General features: G+C 44.9%; 1 pseudogene; it reads right to left on the bottom strand.

Moving 5' to 3' along the window:
* On the bottom strand, positions 1–1,146 carry LOC112627520 (annotated as a pseudogene).
* Positions 1,147–11,537: the final 10,391 nt, after the last annotated feature.

The following is an 11,537-nucleotide window of genomic DNA, read 5'->3' on the forward strand; positions in this document are numbered from 1 at the left end:
TCATCCATGGGCCCCCGTGGGCATGTTGTCGGTGGTTGTGTTGATGTCACTGATGATGATGGGCACCTCCCTCAGCACGTGGTGCATGCGCAGCATCTCGTTGCACCGCTGTGCCTGCTCTGCCGACTCCTCCATCAGCATGTCCTTTTCTCCACGTGAGTGCAGGTTGGTCAGCAGATCCGAGAAGATGAACTCCTTGATCTTAGAGTGGGCAAAGAGGGAAGGAGGTTGGGACCTGATGCCTGTGCCACCCCGGCCACCCCGCCACGCCCTGCTGGGACTGTGCACTGGGCTTGGAGCCCCAAGTGTGTCTTTTCAGATGTAGCTTTTACACCACTTAGACTCGAAGACCTACTTCCCCACTGCCTTTTTTCACTCAGATGGGGACACTGAGGCCCAGAAGAAAAGTAACCTGTCCAAGGTCACAGACCGGAGAGGGGAGCCAGGACCTATCATGACACCAGGACACCTGTCTACTCAGTTTTTAATTTTTGGAGATAGGATCTCACTCTGCTGCCAGGTTGGAATACAGTAGGTGAGATCACTGCTCACTGCAGCCTCAACCTCCTGGGCTCAAAGTGATCCTCCAATGTTAGCCTGTTGAGTAGCTAGGACTACAGGCACATGCCACCACCAGGCCCAGCTATCTTTTAAATTTTTTTGTAGAGACCAGGTCTCACTATGTTGCCCAGGCTGGTCTCAAACTCCTGAGCTCAAGTGATCCTTCTGCCTTGGCCTCCCAAAGTACTGGGATTACAGGCATGGGCCACTGTGCTCAGTCCCACGTTCTAGTTCTATGGGACAGCTCTGGTCTTGACCGTGCCCCTCTCCCTGGACCTAGTCCCATAGGGCTGGCTGGCATCTCTTCCAAGCCAACATGGCCATCTGCATCCCCAGTGCCACAGGAGCCCCCTGCCCGCATGAGGCGGTGCATGCACATTGTTGATCCTGAGGTGCATGTGTGGTCTTGGGCATGAGACCAACCATGAGGTCCCACATGGTTTTGTTGACAATGGCCACATAGGAGTCCACCAGGCTCTGGGTGGTCTCCATTTGCTGCTCCAACTGTGGGTCCATGGAGTGCATGAAGCTCTCAGAGACCTTCTCCTCGGCCTTACTGGCCTATTATAGAGAACACAAGGGCATCAGGGTGGCCAGACCATGCAGTCAGGCTCCAGGCATCCCCAGCATCTCAGGCCCTCCAAGGGTACCTGGAACATTGAGGCCCAGGGAGAAGCAACTGGCCAGAACACACACCCAGCTCCCCACACACTCTAGAGGGTTTCAAGTCTCTGCCTCTCAGGACCCCAGGACCCCCGCTATTCAGCTTTATCTTAGTTCTGACTCTAGTACCCAGAATTTGCCTCCATTTCCCAATCCAAAAATTAGGAAAGAACATCTCCAGGTACCTTGCTTGAAGACCTGGCCAGAGCTGGTGCCAGGCTGCAGACCCCTGGCAGGAGGTGAGAAGGGCATACTCACTTTCCCCTTGTCCTGGAGGCACACACACCAACATTGCCACCACTGCTGCCACCTGGGAGCACAGCCAAAGTAGACACTCACAGGAAAAGGAGAAGGGTTGAGTGAACCTGGGACACTGCACCCCAACTTTAATGTGTTGATGAATTCAATTTGCTAATATTTTGTGAAAGATTTTTGCATCAATATTCATCAGTGATATTGGCCTGTAGTTCTCTGTTTTGGATGTATCTTTGGTTTTGGTATCAGGGTAATGCTGGCCTTGTAGAATGAGTTTGGAATAGTTGGGTAAGGTCTCTAGTTTTGGAATAGTTTGGGTAAGGTTGATATGAGTTCTTTAAATGTTTGGTAGAATTCAGCAGTGAAGCATCAGGTCCCAGACTTTTCTTTGCTGGGAGACTTTTTATTACTCCTCGATCTCATTATTTCTTATTGGTCTGTTCAGGTTTTGGATTTCATCATGGTTCAATCTTGGAAGGCTGGATGTGTCTAGAAATGTATCCATTTTTAGTAGGTTTTCCTATTTCTTTGCATACAGTTGCTTATAATAGCCACTAGTGATCCTGCGAATTTTTGCGGTATCAGTTGTAATGTTTCCTTTTTCCTCTTTGATTTTATTCACTTGGGTCTTCTTTTTTTCTTAGTCTTAGTTAGGCTAAAAGTTTGTCAATATTGTTTATCTTTTCCAAAAACCAACTCTTCATTTCATTGATGCTTTTGATTGTTTTCTTCATTTCAATTCCATTTATTTCTTCTCTGATCTTTATTATTTCTCTTCTTCTACTAATTTTGGGTTTGCTTTGCTCTTGCTTTTCTATTTCTTTAAGATGCATTGTTAGGTGGTTTATTTGATGCTTTTCTACTTTTTAAAAGTAGGTGTTTATAGCCATAAAGTTCCCCTTAGTACTGCTTCTGTCGTATGCCATAGGTTCTGGCATGTTGTGTTTCCATTATCATTTAAGAAATGTTTCAACTTCCTTCTTAATTTCTTCGCTGACCCACTGGTCATTCCAGAGCATATTATTTCATCTCCATGTGTTTGTATAGTTTCCAACATTTCTCTTGTTACTAACTTCTAGTTTTATTCCACTGTTATCAGAGAAGATGTTTGATATTATTTCATTTTTTTCTAATGTTTTAAGATGTGTCACATGACCTAAGATATAGTCTATCCTTGAGAAGGATCCATGTGCTGAGGAAAAAAATGTGTATTCTGTAGCCCAAGGGAGAAGACACCCACCCCTACTTTGCTGCAACACACAGCGCTCTGCTCAGGGATGCGGCAGTGCTGTACTGTTGTTACACAGGGCGCTCTCTTTTGGGGAGGGAACAGAAGTCTGTTCTGTAGTGTTTGCCATTTTCCAAGGTGCAAATATTCTATGGCGGATTTTAAGCTGCCGCCATCTTCTCAGCCTGGGCTTGTTTGTACCCACCCTTGGAAGTCTATCCAAGTATTTGAAAGGATGTGGGTATTGTGATCTAAACTGTATCTTTCTTAGGTGACACTCCAAGCCCAGTTATGCTGTGGTTCTTGCAGACTCATAGAGGAACTGCCTTGCTGGTCTTGGATAAGATCTGGAGGAATTTTTTGAGCTACCAAGCAGTAGAGACTCTTATTCTTTACCTGTAATTTCTCTCCAAAAAGCAGTCTGTCTGTCTGTCTGTCTGTCTGTCTCTCTCTCTCTCTCTCTCTTCCTACCTCCCTCGTTTTCTCTCTCTGCCAAGCCACTTGGAGCTGGAGGTGGGCTAACACAACATCCCCATGGCCACCACCACTGGGACTGCTCTGGGTCAGACCTAAAGCCAGCAAAGCACTGGGTCTCACTCAAGGCCCACTGTCAACACTACCTGGCTATTGCCTATGTTCACTCGAGGCCCTGGGGCTCTACAGCCAGCAGGTGGCAAAGCCAGCCAGGCTTGTGTCTTTCCCTTCAAGACAATGAGTTTCCTCAGGCCCTGGTGGGTCCAGAGATGTTGTCTGGAAGCCAGAGACTGGAGTCAAAACCCTTAGAAATTTACCTGGTGCTTTATTCTAAGGCAGCTGAGCTGACACTGAAACCATGAGACAAAGTCCTTCCCACTCTGCCTTTCCCTTTCCACAGGCAGAGGAGCCTCACCCTGTGGCCACCACCACAGGCCCACAGGGAGTGCTGCCAGGCTACTGTTGATGTTTATTTAGGGCCCAAGGGCTCTTAAGTCACTTGTGGTGAATGCTTCCAGGCCTGGGACTCACCCTTCAGGGCAGTGGGCTTCCCTCTGGCCCAAGACAGGCCCAGAAATGTCGTCTAAGAGCCAAGGCCTAAAGTCAGTGACCACAAGAGCCCATTTGGTGCTCTCTACCCCATTGTGGCCAGGCAGGCACCTAAGCTGCAAAACAGCTGTACTTTTCCCTCTGCTTTTCTCAAGCAAAAGAAACCTCTCACCATAGCCACTGTAGCTGGGAATGTGCTGGGTCTCAGCTGAAGCCAGCCACCTCACAGGGGGAATGATTGGTGGAGACTGTTATACAGCCACCTTGCTCTGCCCCTCCTGAAATTTACCTCTTAAGAGCCCTGTTTCCAAATACAATCACATAGGGGGTTAGGGCTCCAAGAATGAATTTTGGGGAAGAACAATTCAGCCTATAGCATTTGGACTTGGGGAGAGGGAGGGAAAGAACATGCACAGGAAGGTCACAGTGTAAGCAACAGTATGGAAGTGGGAAAGTTCAGCTCATGGATAGAAAAAAATTGATCCAAGTTGGCAGGGCCCACAGGGAGACGTGGTGGGGTGGTGAGAGGTGGGCTGGTGAGAGGTGGGCCACATCAGAAAGGACCTTGAATGTCAGGCTGAGGTGGGAGGCATTTCCTGTTGTGTAGAAGGTGCCAAGAGGTGGTGGGGAGGGTAACATGATGAAAGGATATTTAGGAGGATGGAACTGGCATCAGTGATGGGTGGGGGTAAGGAGTGAACAAAGCTGGAGGCCAGGAAACTGGACACATAGCCCAGAGTTCAGACTTAGGCTGTTCAAAGGCAATTTCCACACTGAATTCCAATGTGGATCTAAACATGCAGGGGATAGATAATTTAAAAAAGCAAAACCATTCCCTTCCCATTACCACACAGTTTCCCAGCTGAGCTCATCACCAGAGTTCTGCAAATCAGACAGTCTACCTGTCCCAAACTCTGTCCATAGAAGCTGTGACCCAGAGGGAGCCCTTGTCCAGCTGCAGCCCAAGGACACTGCAGCCTGAGCAGAGCTGCACCTGTTCCCTCCCAGGAACCTCATCTCTGTCTAGCCCGGCTTTGGCTTCAAATGCCCTCAGCTTTGGCTTCAAAATCTGTTGAGTCAGATTCATGACAGCTCTGGCCTTCTTTGGTTTAGGGATTTTTAAATAGTTTTTTCAAGCAGGCAGTAGATCAACTCTGCTTGCTTACCTCTAAGAACTGGCTACAACCCACAGAAATCTGTTATACTCATAGTTATGGCTTGATTACATGGAAAGGATACAGATTAAAATCAGCCAGGGGAAGAAAGGCCTAGGTCTGGGTCCAGGAAGGCATCAGGCACGGACTGTCCATTATCCCTTCCCCATGCAGTCAGAGTGTATTACCCTCCCGGCTTCTCTATGTGCCAATACACACAGAGTATTCCCAGCCAATGAGGATCCCTCAAGCCTCAGTGTTCAGGGTTTTTACTGAAACTTCATCACAGAGGCATGCTGGATTGTCCATGTGGATCCTCTCAGTTTTCAGTTTCCAGTCTTTCCAGAAGTGACCTAAAGCCCATACTCTAAATCACATAGTCACTTTTCCTGGCCTGGCTAGTCCCCACCCTAAATCTCACTGTTAGACCATCCATCACGAGCCAGATCCCCAGGCAAAGATATTCCTATCAGGTATTACGTGTTGATGGTTACCTCCCAGGAGTCTAGGACAAAGGCCGGACCTCTTTTTGGTCAAGGTTAATTTTTTTTTCCTTTTTTACTATACAACATGCCATAATCCTGTTACTTTTTCTGTTTTGTCTTCAAAATAACCCTAATTGGTGGGTAAGGATGTTTATTATTATAAACAAGATCTCAAGAGGGAAGACGCTTGGGCAACATTGCACAGTTGATCCTGGACTCATAGTACAAGACTCTTTCCACTCTGAGAGCCCCGAGTCCTGAGAAGAAGATGGAAACAAGGTGTGTATGTGTGTGTGTGCATGTGTGGGTTTGTGTGTGTAAATGTATTTCTAATGAATGTGTGTGGATATGTGTATGTCTCTGTGTGTGTATACATGTGGATGTCTCTGTGTCTATATGCATGTTTGTGTGTGTGTGTACAGTGGTGCACACCTGTAATGCCAGCTACTCAGGAGGCAGACAGGGGAGGATCAGTTGAACCCAGGAGTTTGAGAGACAGAATATTTCAATGATCTTTCTCTTGCAGTTAGGAGACAAAACCTGGGGCTGGGCATAAAGAGACAAAGCACAGCATAAAGAGGCAGAGAAATGTCTAATAAAAACAAGTGACCAATAATTAATTAGTTCATCTATAAAGAAATATAGCATTTTAACAGCAGATTAAAACTGGAAGATAATCTTCTCTAGAACCCTGATAATCTTTGTGTGAAAACTCTTGGGCACATATGTTAATTGCCAAAACTCACGGGGTCCTGTGCAACAGAATTGGATAGTAAAACCATCTTTTCAAAACCCACTATGCTACAAGCAGCATTCAACTCTTTCTCAATTAAGACTTCACAAACCTATCTCCAGCTTCCAGATGGTGAGGGAAAGTGTGATGAGATTTGATGATAAATTGTGCCTGTCTCTGAGCCCATCTCCTCCTGTTGAAGAGGAGGAAAATGAGGCGAGCACATTACAACTCTGCTGACAAAAGTCACAAGATAAGCAAATAATTATTATTTAAAACCAGAGAGTCCTATAATTTATTTATGAATTCCACACATTCTGTATTAGATTTTCCAGTTCAATTTACTTGTATTCTTTGAAAGAAATTTATAAGATTCAAATTATTCAGAAAATGCTCCCAAGTGAAGAAAAGATTTAACCATACGAAGTATCATGTTACCTAATATGGTGTGGTGGTGAAGTGTGCAGGCTCTAAAGCCAGAAAACACAGGTTCAAGTCCTGGCTCTACTACCTTGGGAAAGTTACATGGTCTTGCTGTGCCTCCATTTCCCCATCTAAAATGTGGGAATGACAATAATGGTGTCTATTTCAGAGTTGTCTTGAGGAAAATAATACATGTGAAGCACTTTGAACAGAAGTTACTGCTATATAAGTGTTTGCTATAGTTATTTTAACATTTCAGATTATAAATATCTACCCTGTTATTCAGATAACAAGAGTCCCTAAGCTGATAACATGATGAAGAACTTTTGGGTTTCTTAATTTCCATCAGTTTTGTGAGCGAAAAAATACCACATGAAGAAGAGCAACTGAAGCAGGCATGAGAAGGAAGCTTGGCTTAAGATTGGGGGGCTTGGATTTATTAGGCTTTTGTCTTCTAAAAATGTCCTAAGCTCCATTGATAAGAAGATGTTTAATATCAATCTAGCTAAAAAGGCCCAATAGACCCCACAAGACACTGAGTTAGAGCCAAAAATAGAAGGGTAATAAATGAAATATGGAAAACTACACAACCAGAAAAATAAACAACTACCAGTACCCAAAACATGGCTAAATCTCACAGGATTATGTTGAATGAAAGAAGCCAGCCACAAACGCACACATACTGAATGATTCCATTTATATGAAGTTCAAGAACAGGCAAAACTAATCCATGGTGACAGAGGTCAGGATCCTGGTTAACTTTGAGGGGACAGCAACTGAGAAGGGGCAAGCGGGAGCCCTCTGTGCTGATGGGAACATTCTGTATCTTGAGCTGAGTGGTGGTCACATGAGTGTGCACATATGTAAATACTATGGAGTTGGCTGGGTGCAGTGACTCACACCTGTAATCCCAGCACTTTGGGAGGCCAAGGCGGGTGGGTCACTTGAGGTCAGGAGTTCAAGAATAGCTCGGCCAACATGGTGAAACCCCATCTCTACCACAACACAAAAATTAGCTAGGTGTGGTGATAGGCGCCTGTAATCCCAGCCACTCAGGAGGCTGAGGCAGGAGAATTGCTTGAATCCAGGAGGTGGAGTTTTCACTGAGCCAAGACTGTGCCACTGCACTCCAGTCTGGGCAACAGAGAGAGACTCCATCTCAAAAACAAAAAAAAAGTATGGAGTTGTAGCTTAAGGTACATGCACCTCACTGTATGTGAGATACTGTCTTAGTCCATTTGTGCTTGCTGTAACAAAATATCTGAGACTGGGTAATGGGTAAAGAATAAAAATGTATTTCTCACAGTTCTGGTGGCTGGGAAGTCCAAGATCAAGGTGCCAGCAGGTTTGTAGTCTAGCGAGGGCTGCTCTCTGCTTCCAAGACGGCACCTTGAACACTGTATCCTAACATGATGGAAAAGACAGAAAAACAAAAGAAGAAAACAGAGCTAGGTATCTCCCTCAACCCCTTTCATAAGGTCACTAATCTCACTCATGAGGGGGCTCCTCCCTCACAACTTAGTCATCTCCTAAAGACTCCAACTCTTAATACTATCACATTGGGTTTCAGTTCTGACATGAATTTTGGAAGAGACACAACCATTCCAACCATAGCAAATATACTTTACTATAAAGAAAAAAAGGAAAATCTTATCTCCAAACATAATATTTTAAGAGTTTACATATTTACAGCCCAATTTTCCACTTGCTTACATACATATTTATGACCACTAGAGTCATTCTTAGCTGAGAAAAGTTTCAGTAAATTAAATTTGTTTCTCACATTATCTATTAATACCTTATTCAGATAAAACCAAATTTCTAACCTAGATTTTAGGTTAAGACAGAAACCCATAGTCATTCGTTGCAATGTGAGAATGACAGAGCGAGAGATATTAACTAGCAGGATCCAACTATTTTATTTTTAATAAATTTAAGAGCACAATTCTCTACTAATGACTCCCCCAGACAAATCATTACTTGGATAGCAAAGAATCAACTAAAAATGGAAGTGAGAACAGTTAGAGTCCTTTTTGCAACGGATGGATGTTTATGAGATTATTAAGTGAAGAGGGTTCAGAAACAAGGGGATAAATGGCATGCTCATTTGGGGTTGAATGGAGTAATCTTGGAAATATAAGAATCGTGCTTAACGGGACTTGTCTAGTTGCAATTCAATAATCCAACATATGTAAATTCAGACAATGGACATGAACACTCAGAACAAAATTACAGAAATAGAGCTGGGTGCGGTGGCTCACACATGTAATCCCAGAACTTTGGGAGGCTGAGGTGGGCAGATCACCTGAGGTCAGGAGTTTCTGATGAGCCTGGCCAAAGTGGTGAAACCCCGTCTCTGCTAAAAATACAAAAATTAGGCCAGTCATGGTGGCTCACGCCTGTAATCCTAGCACTTTGGGAAGCTGAGGTGGGCGGACAACCTGAGGTCAGGAGTTTTTGATCAGTCTGGCCAAAGTGTTGAAATCCCATCTCTGCTAAAAATACAAAAATTAGGCCGGGCGTGGTGGCTCACACCTGTAATCGCAGCACTTGGGGTGCCGAGGCTGGCGAATCACCCGAGGTCAAGAGTTTGAGACCAGCCTGGCCAACATGGTGAAACCCTGTCTCTACTAAAAATTCAAAAATTAGCCGGGCATAGTGGCAGGCGCCTGTAGTCCCAGCTACTCGGGAGGCTGAGGCAGGAGAATTGCTCGAACCCAGGAGGCGGAGGTTGTAGTGAGTCAAGATTGTGCCACTGGACTCCAGTCTGGGCGACAAGAGTGAGACTCGGTCTCAAAAAAAAAAAAAAAAAATTAGCCAGGCGTGGTGATAGGCGCCTATAGTGCCAGCTACTTGGGAGGCTGAGGAAGGAGAACCACTGGAACCCAGCAGGCGGAGGTTGCAGTGAGCTGAGATTGCGCCACTGCACTGTAGCCTGAGCGACAGAGCCAGACTCTGTCTCAAAAAAAAAAAAAAAAAATTACAGGAATAAATTTAGCAAAGAGGCACCAAAGTTAAGATAAGGGCCACTGTTTCACGTATGACATTTTTAATGCTTGAGTCGTGGGAATGGCAAGCCAGGAACAGAATCTTCTGACCGGAAGCTAAAACCAGCCTTTGGAGTGGGTTCAGAGAGACTGTTCAGACTCAAGATGCGAAAGCGGAGGTTGCCTGGTGACAATATCCCGAAGGCAAGGGCATTTTCAAAGACAGTGGTACTTGGAGAAAGAGAATGCTGTGTGTTTAAAAAGAAAAACAATTAAAAGAATGGAAACAAGGAAGAAAAAGTGACCGGAGGGTAAGGTGACCATATGTTCTGGTTTGCCAGGTACAGTTAAGGTTACGTCTGCTGTCCTGGTGCAATTATTATAGTGCCCCTTTCACTCTCCGAAGTGTCTGGATTTGTTTGGATGATAAAGCATATGATCACCCTACCAAAGAGAGGATATTAGCCAGAAGACCCATGTGTCTATTCTAAATGGTGTGGACTGATCCGCACCACCTCTGCCTCGCCCTACCCCGCGCTACCGGAGTCTCCAGGAAGGCTGGAGCGGAACCCTCAGCTCCCGCGCTGCTCTGGTGCCACCTGCAGGTTATATGGGGGAACTGCTTCTCCCCACTCCGAATCTGGACAGCCTTGGACTTGGCTAAAAGACCTTCAGGTGCTATTCCCATCTCTGTCTTTCTGCTAACACTTTAGGATAGTGAGGAAGCAAGAGAAGTTAAGCTTACTAAGCTCCTACTGTGTACTGGGCACAGAGTGGGCACTTTTCAGAGTGGGCACTTTTCTCTCCAGCCTCGTTATTGATGGGAAATAGGTGATTATACAACTATGAAACAGGATCAGAGTGGGCTAGCGACGTGCTCACAGTATCTCAGCTGAACCTGGAACCCAGGGGTCTTTGACTCTAAAGCTAAAGCTCTTTTTAGGTCTCCAGCTTGAGCAATAGTTGCAAAATACAAAGGGCACCATGAAAATCTAATATCGATCCATATAAGACTGTATTGCAAACAGAAATAAGATTGTATTGCAAACAGAAACATGGAGTGTCTTCATGGGGGTGATGGCAAGGGGGGAGATTATCTCAATTCTATGTACCTGGGAACTCTCCAAGGAAAATGAATGAAGCATGACTGAGTGCAATTTGTCTGATAAAACCTATCAGAATGTGGGGCCTTGTGGGTCCTGAGTGAAGGTAAGAAACCACGGTGCTGGACATTTGCTAAGGTGTTCTTTATAAAATTACTTAGGGCCTCAGTGCCTCCACCTTCTTCATTACCCTGGGCAGTTTCCCCATCTGTCTTCATCCTACTGCCTGGCATCCTAGCCATCAAACTGTTTTTAGAGTTATGTCTCCATAAAAATCATGGGGGAGTCATTTACACCCTAGTGAGAGTCATCTAAGATTCTCTTATCTTCTCAGACCTTTTAGCTGAAGTTGGTTATGACAGAGGATGGGGAGGGGGAAAAGGGTCGGGGCGAGCACTCTTGGAGCTTGCACTGTTTCTTGCCGGTGCCCTGGCACAGTGTGAATATGTCAATCTAAGTGGAGAGCTCTATGCATGTTCCTCTCTATTCCCTTTGTCACCAATACCAATTCCCAAGGCAGAGCCCCGGGAGGGCTGGACTGAAGGACCTGGAGGTAATAGAAAATGCTTGACTTTGGGTTTCAGGTCAAGCTCTGCCAGTGACTTGCTGTGTAACATCAGACAAGTCAGCTCACCTCTCTACACTTCAGTGACCTCATCTGTAAAAGGCTGATTTGAACTGGATTATTAATTTTCTTTAGGTTTTGCGGTTGTTTTTTAACATTATATTCAATTATTCCCTCATCTTTATTAAAGTATAATTGACAAATAAAAATTGTGTATATTGACAGTGTTCAGTGTGATATACGCATACATTGTGAAATCATTAAAACAAGTTAATTAACATTTTAATCACCTCTCATGCTTTTATTTTTTGTGGTAAGAACATTTAAGATGTATTTACTTAGAATAGTGTTTACTAG

The sequence above is a fragment of the Theropithecus gelada genome, chromosome 7a, assembly GCF_003255815.1.
Source record: "Theropithecus gelada isolate Dixy chromosome 7a, Tgel_1.0, whole genome shotgun sequence".
Taxonomy (NCBI): Eukaryota; Metazoa; Chordata; class Mammalia; order Primates; family Cercopithecidae; genus Theropithecus; species Theropithecus gelada.